Below are 13,746 nucleotides of genomic sequence, written 5' to 3' on the forward strand. Positions count from 1 at the left end.
GAGTACCAAACCGAGTGAAGATATTCTTTTGCAGAAAGCGGAGAACTGTTTTACCATCATTCTGTGGTGTAGCTGCAGCTTCAACCCATTTAGACATATAGTCGACAGCCAATAGGATGTATTGATGCTAAGAGATGAAGGAAAAGGACCCATGAAGTCTATCCCCCACACATCAAACAATTCCACTTCCAAGATTCCTGTTAAAGGCATTTCGTTTCTTCCTGAGATATTACCTGTCCGTTGACAACGATCACATGCCTTCACAAAGGTACTAGCATCCTTAAATAGCGTTGGCCAAAAGAATCCACTCTGCAACACCTTAGCAGCAGTTCTGGTCCCACTGAAATGTCCTCCACATGGTAAAGCATGACAATGATTTAGGATAGAATACTTCTCCTCTTATGGCACACATCTTCTAATTATCTGATCAGCGCAGTGCTTGTAGAGGATTGGCTCTTCCCAATAATAATGTTTCACCTCAGAAAAGAACTTCTTCAATTGTTGACGTGAAAGCACAGGAGGATTTATTTTTGCAGCCAAGAAATTGACATAATCAGCATACCACGGTACCATCAGGTTTTCCCTCACACTAAAAAGTTGTTCATCAGAAAATTGCTCATTTATCTGTACCTCTTTCGTATTCTGACTCTCTTCCAGCTCTAGTCTTGACAGGTGACCTGCTACCAGATTTTTCAGTGCCCTTCTTATCTTTTATCTCTAAGTCAAACTCTTGAAGTAGAAGTACCCACCGAATCAGTCTCGGCTTTGCATCCTTCTTGGTCATAAGGTATTTGATCGCTGAATGATCTATATAGACAATAACCTTATTCCCAATTAGGTAGGGTCGGAACTTATCACAAGCAAACACAATTTCCAGCATTTCTTTCTCTGTAGTGACATAATTTAATTGAGCATCATTCAGGGTTCTGCTAGCATAGTAGATTGTGTGAAACACCCTGTCAACTCTTTGACCCAAGACCGCTCCAATTGCATAATCACTTTCATCGCACATCAACTCGAAAGGCAACTCCCAATTTGGTGAAGTGACTATTGGTGCTGAAATCAATTTTTCCTTTAGAACCTTGAATGCATTTAAGCAATCTTCTCCAAACTCAAATGGAACGCCATTAACAAGTAAACTGGACAATGGTTTGGAGATCTTTGAGAAGTCCTTAATAAATCGTCGGTAGAAACCAGCATGTCCTAAGAAACTCCTTACTCCTTTTACAGAAACTGGAGGTGGCAAATTCTCTATTGTTGAAACTTTAGCCTTATCCACCTCAATTCTGCTTTTGAAATTTTGTGTCCCAGAACAATTCCTTTTGTTACCATAAAGTGGCACTTCTCCCAGTTTAGCACCAAGTTAGACTTCTCACATCTAATTAGCACCTTTTCTAAATTTTCTAAGCAATGATCGAAGGAGGAGCCAAAGACCGAAAAATCATCCACAAAGATTTCAATACAAGATTCAATTAAGTCTGAAAAGATAGCCATCATACACCTTTGAAAAGTAGCAGTGGCGTTGCACAATCCGAATGGCATTCTTCTGAAAGCAAAGGTACCGTAGGGGCATGTGAAAGTAGTCTTTTCCTGATCTTCAGGTGCTATAGCTATTTGGTGGTATCCAGAGTAGCCATCAAGAAAACAGTAATATTCTTGCCCCGCCAATCTGTCTAGCATTTGATCAATGAAGGGCATGGGAAAGTGATCTTTTCGGGTTGCTTTGTTGAGTTTCCTATAATCGATACAAATCCTCCAACCAGTGGCTGTTCTTGTGGAAATTAACTCATTCTTGATCACGGTCATTCCACCTTTCTTTGGAACCACTTGCCCTGGGCTAACCCACTTACTATCTGAGATGGGATAGGCCACTCCAGCATCCAACCACTTGACTACTTCTTTTCTGACAACTTCTTCATAGGTGGATTGAGTCTACGTTGTGCGTCGATTGTTGGTTTGGCATTATCTTCCATCAGGATTTGGTGCATCACCGTTGAAGGACTGATTCCTTTGACATCACCCAGTGTCCAAGCAATGGCCTTGTTGTGAGCTCGGAGTACCCTCAGTAGTCTATCAGTTTCCACATCAGAAAGAGAGGCTGACACAATAACTGGTAGCTTTTTGTCTTTACCCAAAAACTCATACCTCAAGTGACTAGGAAGCACCTTCAATTCAAGTTCTGGAAGTTTTTCAGTAGATGGCATCAACTCTTTTGGAACTACTCCCAACTCCTCATAATACCTTCTGTTCAAGGGCCCATAGGAGTCAAGCCATTTCACATAACCCATGACATCTTGTCCCTCTTGCTCCGTCAATTCATCTTCAGTTAGGCTCAGTTCAAGAGGATCATCTAGCAGCTTTTTCTCACTCACAATTGTATCAATCAAATCAATGAAGAGACAGTTATCACTTGCCTTTGGGTATGTCATAGGCTTTAACACATTAAAGACCACTTCTTCTCCTTGGACTCTCAGCTTTAATTCACCCTTCTGGACATCGATCAAGGCTTGGCCAGCTGCCAAGAATGGTCTCCCAAGAATGATTGGGACATTGCTATCTTCTTCCATATCCAGAACAATGAAGTCAGCTGGAAAGATGAACTTGTCAACTTTAACTAACACATCCTCAATGACTCCTCTAGGATGAGCTAGTGATCGATCCGCCAATTGGAGAGTTACTGTGGTTGGCTTTGCTTCTCCCAACTGCAATCTTTTAAACACTGACAGTGGCATCAAGTTAATGCTGGCTCCCAAGTCGCATAGTGCATTTATTCCTTCTATTCTCCCAATGGTACAAGGAATAGTGAAACTCCCTAGATCTCTGAGTTTGGGAGGGAGTTTCTTCTGTAGAATGGCGCTGCACTCTTCAGTTAGAGTCACTGTCTCGTAATCCTCCATCTTTCTCTTCTTTGACAGAATCTCCTTCATGAAATTCACATAACTCGGCATCTGTTCTAAAGCTTCAGCAAATGGAATGTTAATGTGTAGTCTTTTGAAAACCTCTAGAAATTTGGTGAACTGCTTGTCTAGATTGGTTTTTCGGAGTCTCTGAGGATAGGGTATTTTCACATGATGATCAACACTGATTGGTGAAGATTGTTGTGGTGGTGCTGGGCTATCAGTAACCTTCTCTATTGTTGGTGTTGGGGTTGGCACTGGTTGAACTTTAATGTCCTCATCTAATGGTTGTGTCAATTCAGGCCCATCATATTTCTTACCACTCCTCAGGGTAATTGCCTTGCAGTTTTCTTTGGGATTGACTTCAATTGTGCTAGGAAAATTTCCTTGAGGACGGGTTGCTACCTGAGTTGCTAGTTGGCCTATTTGAGTCTGCAAGTCTTTAATGGAAGATCTAGTTTCAGTCATGAATTGTAGCAATAAATCTGTTTGCAAACTAGAATTTCCACCAGAGGCTTGTTGTTGAGTGTACTGTTGGTTCTGTGTCTGGTTCTGATTTCGTTGCTGATAGAACCCACTGTTTCTTCGGTTACCTCCTTGGTTGAACCCATAATTGTTGTTGTTGTTCTGTGAAAAATTTCTAATGGCTTTTGCTTCATCCATTGGCAAATCATCCACATCTGCTTGACACTCTGAAAAGTGATGATTTCCTCCACATATCTCACAAATAACTTGGGCTTGTTTAGCTTGCCATGCAATTAGCTTTGTCAAGGCCTCAACCTGAGCTGTCAACTTTGTAATGGCATCAACCTCTAGCACACCAGCTACTTTCTTAGTTTGACTCCTTTCAGTTGGCCACTGCTGATTGTTTAAAGCCATCTCCTCTAATAGATCGTAAGCCTCATTAGCACTCTTTCTCATAAAAGCTCCACCAGCTGCTGCATCTATAAGAGTTCTAGTGTTACCAACCAACCCGTTGTAGAAATTGTGAACCAGCATCCACTTCTCTATACCATGATGAGGGCACTTTCTGATCAGATCTTTAAACCTCTCCCAAGAATCATGGAGAGATTCATTATCTTCTTGGCAGAAGTTGTTGATTTCTCCTCGCAGCTTGGAAGACTTTGCTGGAGGAAAGAACTTTGACAAAAATTTCGTTGCCAGATCATTCCAGGTGGCAATAGAGTTGGGTGGGAAGGAGTTTAACCAGCTCTTGGCTCGTTCTCTGAGCGAGAATGGGAACAGTCTTAGACGAATGACACCATCACTAACTCCATTAACTTTAAAAGTCTCACAAAGTTCCATGAAGTTAGAGAGATGCAGATTAGGATCTTCAGAAGGGAGGCCACCAAACTGCACTGAGGACTGCACCATTTTAAGTATGGCAGGTTTGATCTCAAAGTTATTCGCATCTACTGTCGGTGGCCTGATACATGACTGCACTCCCGTTAGAGTAGGGAGAATGTAATCTCTCAAGCTACGGCCATTAGCTTGATCTTCAACGGTACCACCATTATTACCGTTATTTGCAGCATTCACATTCACATTAGTAGCCATGATTTTTGATGTTTCAGCAGTCGCTGAAACTCTTTCGTGCCTCTTGTTCCTTCGGTTTCTCCTGCAACTTTTCTCAATTTCAGGGTCAACGGGTAATATAACTGCTTGCCCTTGGCGGCGCATGCACTCAAAAATCCCTGAAATAGATAAGAACAGTTTTGCAAGAGAGAGGTTAGAAATTCAGCAAGAGAAAATATACCAAAGTAGAAGTTAGTATAATTTTGTGTAATATTAATCTTTAAACAATTCCCCGGCAACGGCGCCAAAAACTTGTTACAAATTTTATGATTACTACGCAAGTATACGCAATCAAGTAATATCTCACGCAAGTGAGGTCGAACCACAGGGAATTGGATTAAGTACTACTAAACTATACTTATGATTCTATCTGGTAAAACAATATTTTTGCAATTTAAAGAAAATAACTCAGAAAATTAAAAAGAATGTATGAAGATTAATCAAGATGAGAGATTAGGGAGGTGAATCCTGTTGTTAAGTTACCAATGTTAATACCTAATTGCTATCCTTATCTTAATGTGAATGACAGATTATGAATCAACCTAACTCTTTTCAGATCTTTTAGGTTCTAAATCTTATGTTCTCTAATTAACTTCTTAATTAAATCAACATAAAATCAGCATTAACCAATAATCTAATTGTCACTAAGGCTATGTAAATACTTTCGTTCACATCAAAACCTAGACTATCCAATTTGAGCATTCTCAATTCTCACTTTTCAGATTTCGAATTGAGATCATGAAACATGTAAAAGGTGATCAAACTTGCACATGGAATTAAACACAAATATAGATAGTATTCACAAACAAGATGGAGGAATGTCAATTATTTATTAACCAGGCGTAAACTTAAACAACATTCATCATCCTCCCTTAATGGGAAATTTAGCTCATAAAAACAATAAAAACATCCATGATTAAATCTGAAACAAAACTAAACATAAAAGAAAGAATTAAGGGTAAAAGAAAGAAACCAGAAGGTGATATTGCTCTCGGTCTTCAAGATAGCTTCCTCTCCACCTTCATCCACTTTTTAGGTCTTTTTCTGCTTAGGTTGACCTTGTGAGTCGTATTCCTTATATAGGGATGAGAGGTGTGCCTCCAATTGAGAGAAAAATCAAAATTAGGTCAAAACTGCGTTTTCCGTACCTAGTCACTACTAGCTTTTAAGCTGGTCGCGACTACAGGCAAACCTCAAAAATCCACGGTTCCGCCAAAATCTCGAAGTCGCGACCAGACATGAAAAAGTGTCGCGACCTGGCTCATTGCTGGTCGCGACTACTGATGCATCTGGAGCCGATTTTTCCAATTTTTTGCCAGTTTGTCCCGTCTTTTCACCATTTGATTGAATTTGAACTTTAACACCCCGGGAACCTGAAACAATGAAAATCAAGCGTAAAACTGCTCCAAAAGACACCAATAGACGAGAAAATGCTAACTTTACAAACCCGAAACATAGGCTAAATATAACCTAACACCCTCCCTGCATGCGCTCGCAGACAGTATGCATTGCATACTGTCCGTTTCACTTGCAAATTTTTTCGTTTTCTTCGATTTTTCATGCTATTTCATGGAATTAACTTCTGATTTTTTTGTGTAGTTTTGTATTTTTATTTTTACTTTTCATATTTCAAATTTAATTATCATAAATAAATTAATTTGAATTTCTTAAAATTAATTTTAGATATTAGTGTAATTTGAATTTGAAAATAGGTAAAAATCTATCTTTTTGCTTAATTTTTCATCTTATTTTTTAATTTGATTATTTTATCTTATTTTTTAAATTTAAGGTCAAATATTTTTTTTTAAAATTTTTTTATTTTTTAAATAATTTGACCTTGTTTAAATTTAAAATAAGATTACTATAATCATGATATTTTGAATAGAGATAAGATATTTTGTTAACTTTTAAATTTTGTTATTTTTTATTTAAATTAAATTATAAAATCAGAAAAATATATTTATTTATCATTTTTTATTTTATTGAATATTTAATTTATAAAATAACATGAAATTTAAAAGGTTGTTAGCAAATTTGTTTTTGAAATGATATTTAGGTTAGTTGAAACCTAATTTTTCAAAAATTGTAGGTTTAATTTTAAATATTAATTTATTTCATTTAAAAATCCGAGAATATTTTTTATTATTATTTCTTTTATTTTTCGAAATTAAATAAATCCTACATCCAACTATCCAGTTCAACTTGTTGCAGGAGTATGTATTTTAGCTTATGTGTAAGTTTTATAAAACCTATTATTGCTTGATCTAAATTGCCATGGTTAACTTGTTGACAGATCCAATGATCTGATTTTAACCCATGGTTCAATTGTCAATAGGTCAAGTAAATAATTTGTAACAGGTAAATTTTACATTCTTCTTTCATCTGTGTATGACCTAGTAATATGATAGGATCCATCCAAATCTGTGTGCCTGTGTGAGCCTATATGTTTACTTTTTGCTATAGATGCATATAGGTTGTTGCTAAATAAAATGTCACACCCTGATAGATTTTATTTAGGTCCATTTAGTTTATTGGGCCTATTCAATTAATAATAATTGTTCATTTTAAGGTTAAATTCCTCTCTTTTGGGCCTTGTGTGAGAGATGGGGGCCAATAGAAGTGGGTACGACATACTGAACCCAGCTCCCCCTCACATGAACTACCCCAATTGTGAAGGCCCATTTGCCTGATTTAAATAATTGTATTAGGTTAATTAAATTAGTTTAACCTAATAAAAATTGATTAGCAACATAATTAACTTTTAAAATATATGAAATTTATTTTCATTTTAATATTTTAAAGTTAATTTTAAGAAAAACACTCGTTTAATGATATTATTTCTAGATAAATTATTTGTATTTTTCTTGTATTTAATTAAATAAAGAATTTTAACTAACTAGATTCTTTTTGAAGCTTATTTTAATTATTTCATTAATATTCCTATTTAAATTATAAATTAGTTATTTTTAACTGATTTTTCTTATCAACTTAAATTTTAATATTTTTTGAATTTAAAATTAAGTTGAGGAATTCTAGGAATCGGTTATTGAAGATTCTTGAGATATTTTTTAAGTTGATTTTAAACTTAAAATAGAATATTTTCAAAATTAGGTGGTTACAACTTAATTTTGATATTTAATTGAATTTAAATTTGCAAATATTTAAGTGTTTTTTTAAATTCTTTCTATAATAACTTAAATTAGATATTTTTCAAAATTTTGAAAAGATACATAGTTAAATTGAGATATTTTCCAGATAGTTATTTCAAGACTAGTTATTATATCTAATATTAGAATAGGAAAATATCATAGATTGTGAAATTAATTGTTTTATAATTAATTTTGGTACAATTCAAGTTAAGTATCTTTTTCCTAAGTATTAAACTAGAATCAATAATTAAGCCTTCTCTATACTTAATTATTTATTTCTTGAATTTAATACATTTAATTAAATTAAAATTAAATATCTAAGTTAATTTTCATCATGATACTTAAATATTGTTATTTTCATGATATTTAATTAAATAGAAAATTATTTTAAGTTGGAAATTTTTATAACAACCTAAATTTGAATAATTTTCAATATATATTTTATTTATTTTATTAATCAATATTTTCGAAATTGCATTTGATTATGCAAGATGATTTTGAATTTATCTTGAAAAATAGATTAAAGTTGTAAATTAATTATTTTAATTAATTTTGAACCAACTAAAATCAATGATTTTTTCATTTAATGATTAATTTAAAATAATTGAATTAAAATATATTATAATTAGAAATTGAATTAATTAGTCAAAAAGAAAATCTAGACAGATAATAATTTTTGCTTGAAGTATTTTTCTAGTAATTATTTTTTTTACGTATTTCGAAAATAGTATAATTTTATACTTTAATTTTTCGAAATACAATATATATTCTTATAGAAAATTTAAATTTGAGTTGAAAATTAATTTAAATTAATTTAACTTAAACTAAATAATTTTTTTAATATTTATTGGAAAATTAATACTAAGATGGAAATAATTCAATTTATTTTCATAACTATGTAAGTATAATTTTATAAATATTAAATTAAATTCTATTTAGAGTTTTATTCTAAATTTGAAATTTAATAATATATATAAATAAATAATAGAAGAAAATACATTTTAAATAATGAGCTTTATTATTATTAAGATATTCGATCTCCATTGTTTGTTTTACATAGCTCTTGTTTTAATGAGTAATCCTCCCTAATGGAGGAACGTTCATTAGCAAGTTAGCGCCGTTTAATCTCGAAAGATAAATATATTTGTAAGTGTTTTATATTAGTATTGATCACCCTAATAGTGGCGACTGTATTTGACTTACAAAAGTATGAAATAATGGTGGGAGCTCATGAAATAGGAATGACCTTGACTCTCGCCTAAACGGGACAACGTCGGATTCTCTTTTCGTTCGAATAAAAGGTTGCTAGAATGTGTATTATTTTAGATGAGTTGACAACTCTATTCAATGGATGATAGCTTTGACTCTCGCCTAAACGGGACACTGATATCAGTTTGTTGGAAACCTTGGAAATTGTTTAGGATTGTATGTTTTAGTATTTTCTCTTGTCATTCCTACTTGCTATGTGCTAATAATTTCTGAATTAGATTTTGTGTTAAACCATAATTGATTTCTATTTATTATTTTGTAGTATCCTGTATAGCCATGTCAAATCCCGTGTTATCACTCTTGACTGAAAATAAGCTCAATGGATCTAACTTCCCTAAATGGAAAGAGAACATTAATATTGCTCTCATAGGTGAAAGTGCCCTGTTTGTGTTAACTGAGTCGTCTCCTGAACAGCCGGGTGACAATGCAACTAAAGCTGTTAAAGAGAAGTTTGAGCGTTGGCAGAATTCTAACAATAAAGCTCGATACTTCATGCTTTCCAGCATGGTTGACACCTTGAAAACAAGGTTTGCAAACACTGTCACGGCTGCAGAAATAATGACGAAGTTAACTGAGCTATTCGGAATGGCATCTATCCAGTCTCGCTTTGACGCGACTAAGAAATTCATCAATGCACGGATGGAACCCCATCAGAATGTGCGTGATCACCTTCTCCAAATGGCAAGTTATTTCCAAGAAGCCCAGAATCATGGTGCTGAAATTGATCAGACAACTCAAGTAAGTCTTATCTTGAATAATCTGACTCCAGCTTTTCTGCCCTATACATCAAATTATGTCATGAATAAAAAGGAACAAGACTTTCACACGTTAGTCAATGACCTTCAAACATATGAAAATTTGATTGGAGGACCAAAGAAGAAAGGGAGTAAACCTCAGAATTCTGGAAATGGTAATGGGACGATTAAACCTGAGGCACACGTTGCCTCTACTTCCAGATCCAAGACAAAGAAGAAGTGGAAAAATACCAAGAAGCGAGCTCAAGCAGTGAAAACAGTTAAGAACAAAAAGGCTGTTGCTCCTGGTGATACACTAAAAGGAAAGTGTTTCTACTGCAATGAAAAAGGCCATTGGAAACCCCAATGTCTTAAACTTCTTGCAAAGAAACAAGGTATTTTTTTCTGTAAACTGATTAGTTTTAGTGAATTATTATCCAATTGGATTATTAATTCTGGACTACTAACCTTGTTTATTTGTTTTTCTTCTTATTATAGCCCAAGTTGCTTGAACTCAGGTGCTATCTTAGTGAGTTGAATTGGAAAGCTGGACAAAGGGGTGAAGTTCGTCCAAGATAAAGATGAAGCTCGTTTATTTATTTTTTGAATTAATTGTTTCAGTTTCAGAACAATTTGGATTTCAATTATTAGTTTGGGATTTTTATTCCCTGTTCTTTTCTCATAATGTTGCAAACATTTTTTAAGATTTTATAATTTTTTTTTTATTTTACAAATAAATTGCAATTTATGAGTTGAGCTTCATCTAATTTATCTTGAATAACAATTACCAATTATATTTATATGTTTGTATGTGTATGTGTTTTATTATTGACACAAAGTCTATAGTATCTTAAACTCTTCATAGAGTTATTACTACATAAACACTAAGAAATTATTTTTTATGTTTATGAATAATTGTTAACTCTAAAACAATTATTAAGAATTTGTTTAATAAAAAGATATTTTGATCTGATAGGGGTGGAGAAAAAGTTAAGAATAATATGCAGTTCAACGATCTTTTATATCTAATGAACTCTGGATTATATTCGAAACTCCACATAATCTCTATAACACTTAGAGAATCATGATCTCTATAACCTTTAGGGGTGGATCATAATCTCTATATACTTAGGGGTGGACTTTATACCACAGTACTCCCTGTAACACATATTTTTCTTTAAACATGGAAACAATATAATGAACTAGCTATTATCAGAATAAATCCTTGATCTTGATTATATGTTCCAGTTTAGTTTCACAGCTGTAATAAATAAAGATACCAATAAAGTTCTTTGATAATGTATCACACTATCTTAATTGAGTGGGAGAATTTTAAAATTCTTTAACCCATCTTCATTTGGTTGACACTTGTGATAGGAACTTAAGAACACTACTGAGAAAGCAAATCTAACCATATATGTGGATAGAAATAACTTATCAGAATTATGAGAATAAGATAGGAGAATTCTTGCATAGTCTATTCGAATGACTTGAGCCAAGATTTCTAATCCTCATAACATTTTATGGTATCTTAATTTGATTGCTTAATCTCTAGCAAGTATTTTACACTTCAAATACTAGACTGTTATGTTGATGACTTAGTCTTAAAGAAACTTACAGTTTCAGATCAAGACAATAAGTCACAACTAGATATCCCTCCAAACAATAGTAAGAGGTTAAAAGTATTATTTAACCAGACACCTACTATTGAGTGGGAGCCATCTGAGATGTAATCAAATAAGGAACATTAGGAGATACTCAAGAAAGATTTATGAAAGTGATCTATATGTTAGATATTAAGGAACTGTATATTAGTTATCCTCATATCTACACCAACTCATTAAGAATTTGAGATGGTGGTTACTCTGGGGGTGGAGGAGTAATTCTAAAAGAGTGTGAAAACCCTTCTATAATAATTCAAGCTCCACCAGAGAAGATATATAACTTTGTAAATTCGAAATTAGCTAAAAGTTATTCTACTGAAGAAAATCCTACACTGTATTATCTCAGTTCCAATTTTGAAAGTATGAGAGATATGTCTTCTGTTTATTCAGATGTACTTAATAAGCAGTAAGGATTTCAGTATCCCTTGATGAGTAAAGCATATAGTTAAGGATGTTTCATAATGTTTTATGAACTTGGTTCCAGAAATTTGGGTGGAGTCAAATATACTACACTTGATCTGAAGATCAAGACAACAGATTGATTGGAATGCAAAACTTGTTTTATGTTAGTGCAAGTGGGAGTTTGTTGGGTTTTGTGCCCTAAATAAAACCCATTACAATCTGATTAGTTATCATTTTAAGAAATTTGAAGTGATTTATGTTTGCATGAATTTTTCATGCTTATGGTTTAATATATATATTTAATATATGCACAAAATCAGTTAAGTCCAGAACATATATTTATTCACAATTACAGTATTGTCAACACAGTGGAATGTGATTGTGATTATATGATTCAAAAGACTAAGTTCTTGTTTCATCAGTGTTTTAGATTTACACTGATGTGATAATCAGCGATGAAGTATACTTACACTTGGAGTAAGTGTTATGTTCTTTTCAGAACATTGGTAAAGTATACTAGTTTCGAATGTATGGAGTATACATTGGACTGGACCGATATTGAACTTAGTCAAGGTATTATAAACTTACTGTTGTATCTTTCCAAGTCAGTATCACTAGTTGATCTTAGATTAAAAGAATCTAAATCCTGATATGCTTAGGCTCAATCTCAGGAGTGCTATTCATGTTCTTTGATTTATTAGTTAAGCCTACTTTTGGGTCAGGGTGATACGTATATTTTGGGAACATGATAGTATGATTGAGTGGGAGCGCTGAACATAAATATGCAATCTATAGCTTCTACTGGTGTATAGAAGTCAAGTGATGATTCCCTTCGAGCTTAGCTAAACAGAAGTAAATGGATGAGCTCTTGTTTTAGTGACTATATCTTAGATCACTAAAACATCATTTACAGGTAGCTAAGTGTTTTAAGGGGCCAAATACATTGAGGGGTGAAAACGGTAAATTTATCCCATCTCGATGTAAATCATCTATATAGAGGATCTTTGGTTAAATTAAGATTATAACGATGGTTAAATGAGATATCGTATCTATATCGTGGAACATATAGAGCGCTCTATATTAGTCTGAGAGTGCAATTCCATGTTCTAAGAGTGGATTCAACAAAGAATTAATAAGTTAGGGAATTTACTTGGTAAATTCGGTTCGGCTTATTGGAAGCTCAGTAATATAGGTCAATGGTCCCCATTCTAGTTGAGACCATACTTCTTGTAACACTCAATAATTGATTTATGATTAATCAATTATAATTCTAAAGTTAGACTATGTCTAATTTGTAAATTTTCACTAAGCAATGGCGAAATTGTAAAGAAAAGAGATTCTAGGTTTGTTTATTAATTAAGAGATTCTATATGTCTAATTAATAATTATGTTAAATGACAATATTATTTAATAATCTATTGTAGTTATTAAATAATTAGTTTTGGCATTTAAATGGTTAGAATTGGAAAATTTGCATTTTTGAGAAAATAGAAATGAAAATTGTGAAAACTGCAAAATTTCAAGTGGGGCCCATTAACACCATGGCCCGCCACTTGAATAGCTTTTTCCAATTAATATTTTTATTATTTTAATACCAAATAATTACTAACCTAAACCTAGTAGTTGCCTATAAATAGAAAGTGATGGCTCATACTAAAATAAGAGTTATTTAGTTATTCAAGAGATTGCCTTTCAAGAAAACTGAGCCTTCCACTTTCTCTCTATAGCCGACCCCTCTCTCTATTTTCCTCTTCACTATTTCGAAATACCCTAGTGATAGAGTAGTGCCCACACACAGCAAGTGGTACCTCAATCATAGTCTGGAAGATCGTGAAGAATCCAATTCAAAGAGAAGGACATTTGGACTCAGATCTTGATAATACTCTGCGATAGAAAGGATACAAGGGTTAGAGATCTGAGTGGAAGGAGACATATTATTCCGCTGCAACCAATGTAAGGTTTCCTTAACTTTATATGTGTTTATTATTGTTTTAGAAAGTTCATATTTACGATGTTAAACAACATACTTGTGAGTAGATCTAAGATCCTGGTAAAA

At 33.3% G+C, this 13,746-nt stretch overlaps 1 non-coding gene across 1 annotated transcript; it reads left to right on the top strand.

Annotated features, from left to right (window-relative positions):
* The first annotated feature begins 3,906 nt into the window (after nucleotides 1–3,906).
* On the top strand, nucleotides 3,907–4,013 carry LOC115698368 (small nucleolar RNA R71). Its single transcript, XR_004008120.1, has one exon. It is a non-coding gene; the product is annotated as a small nucleolar RNA R71 (small nucleolar RNA).
* Nucleotides 4,014–13,746: the final 9,733 nt, after the last annotated feature.

This window comes from Cannabis sativa, chromosome 7 (assembly GCF_029168945.1).
Source record: "Cannabis sativa cultivar Pink pepper isolate KNU-18-1 chromosome 7, ASM2916894v1, whole genome shotgun sequence".
Lineage (NCBI taxonomy): Eukaryota > Viridiplantae > Streptophyta > Magnoliopsida > Rosales > Cannabaceae > Cannabis > Cannabis sativa.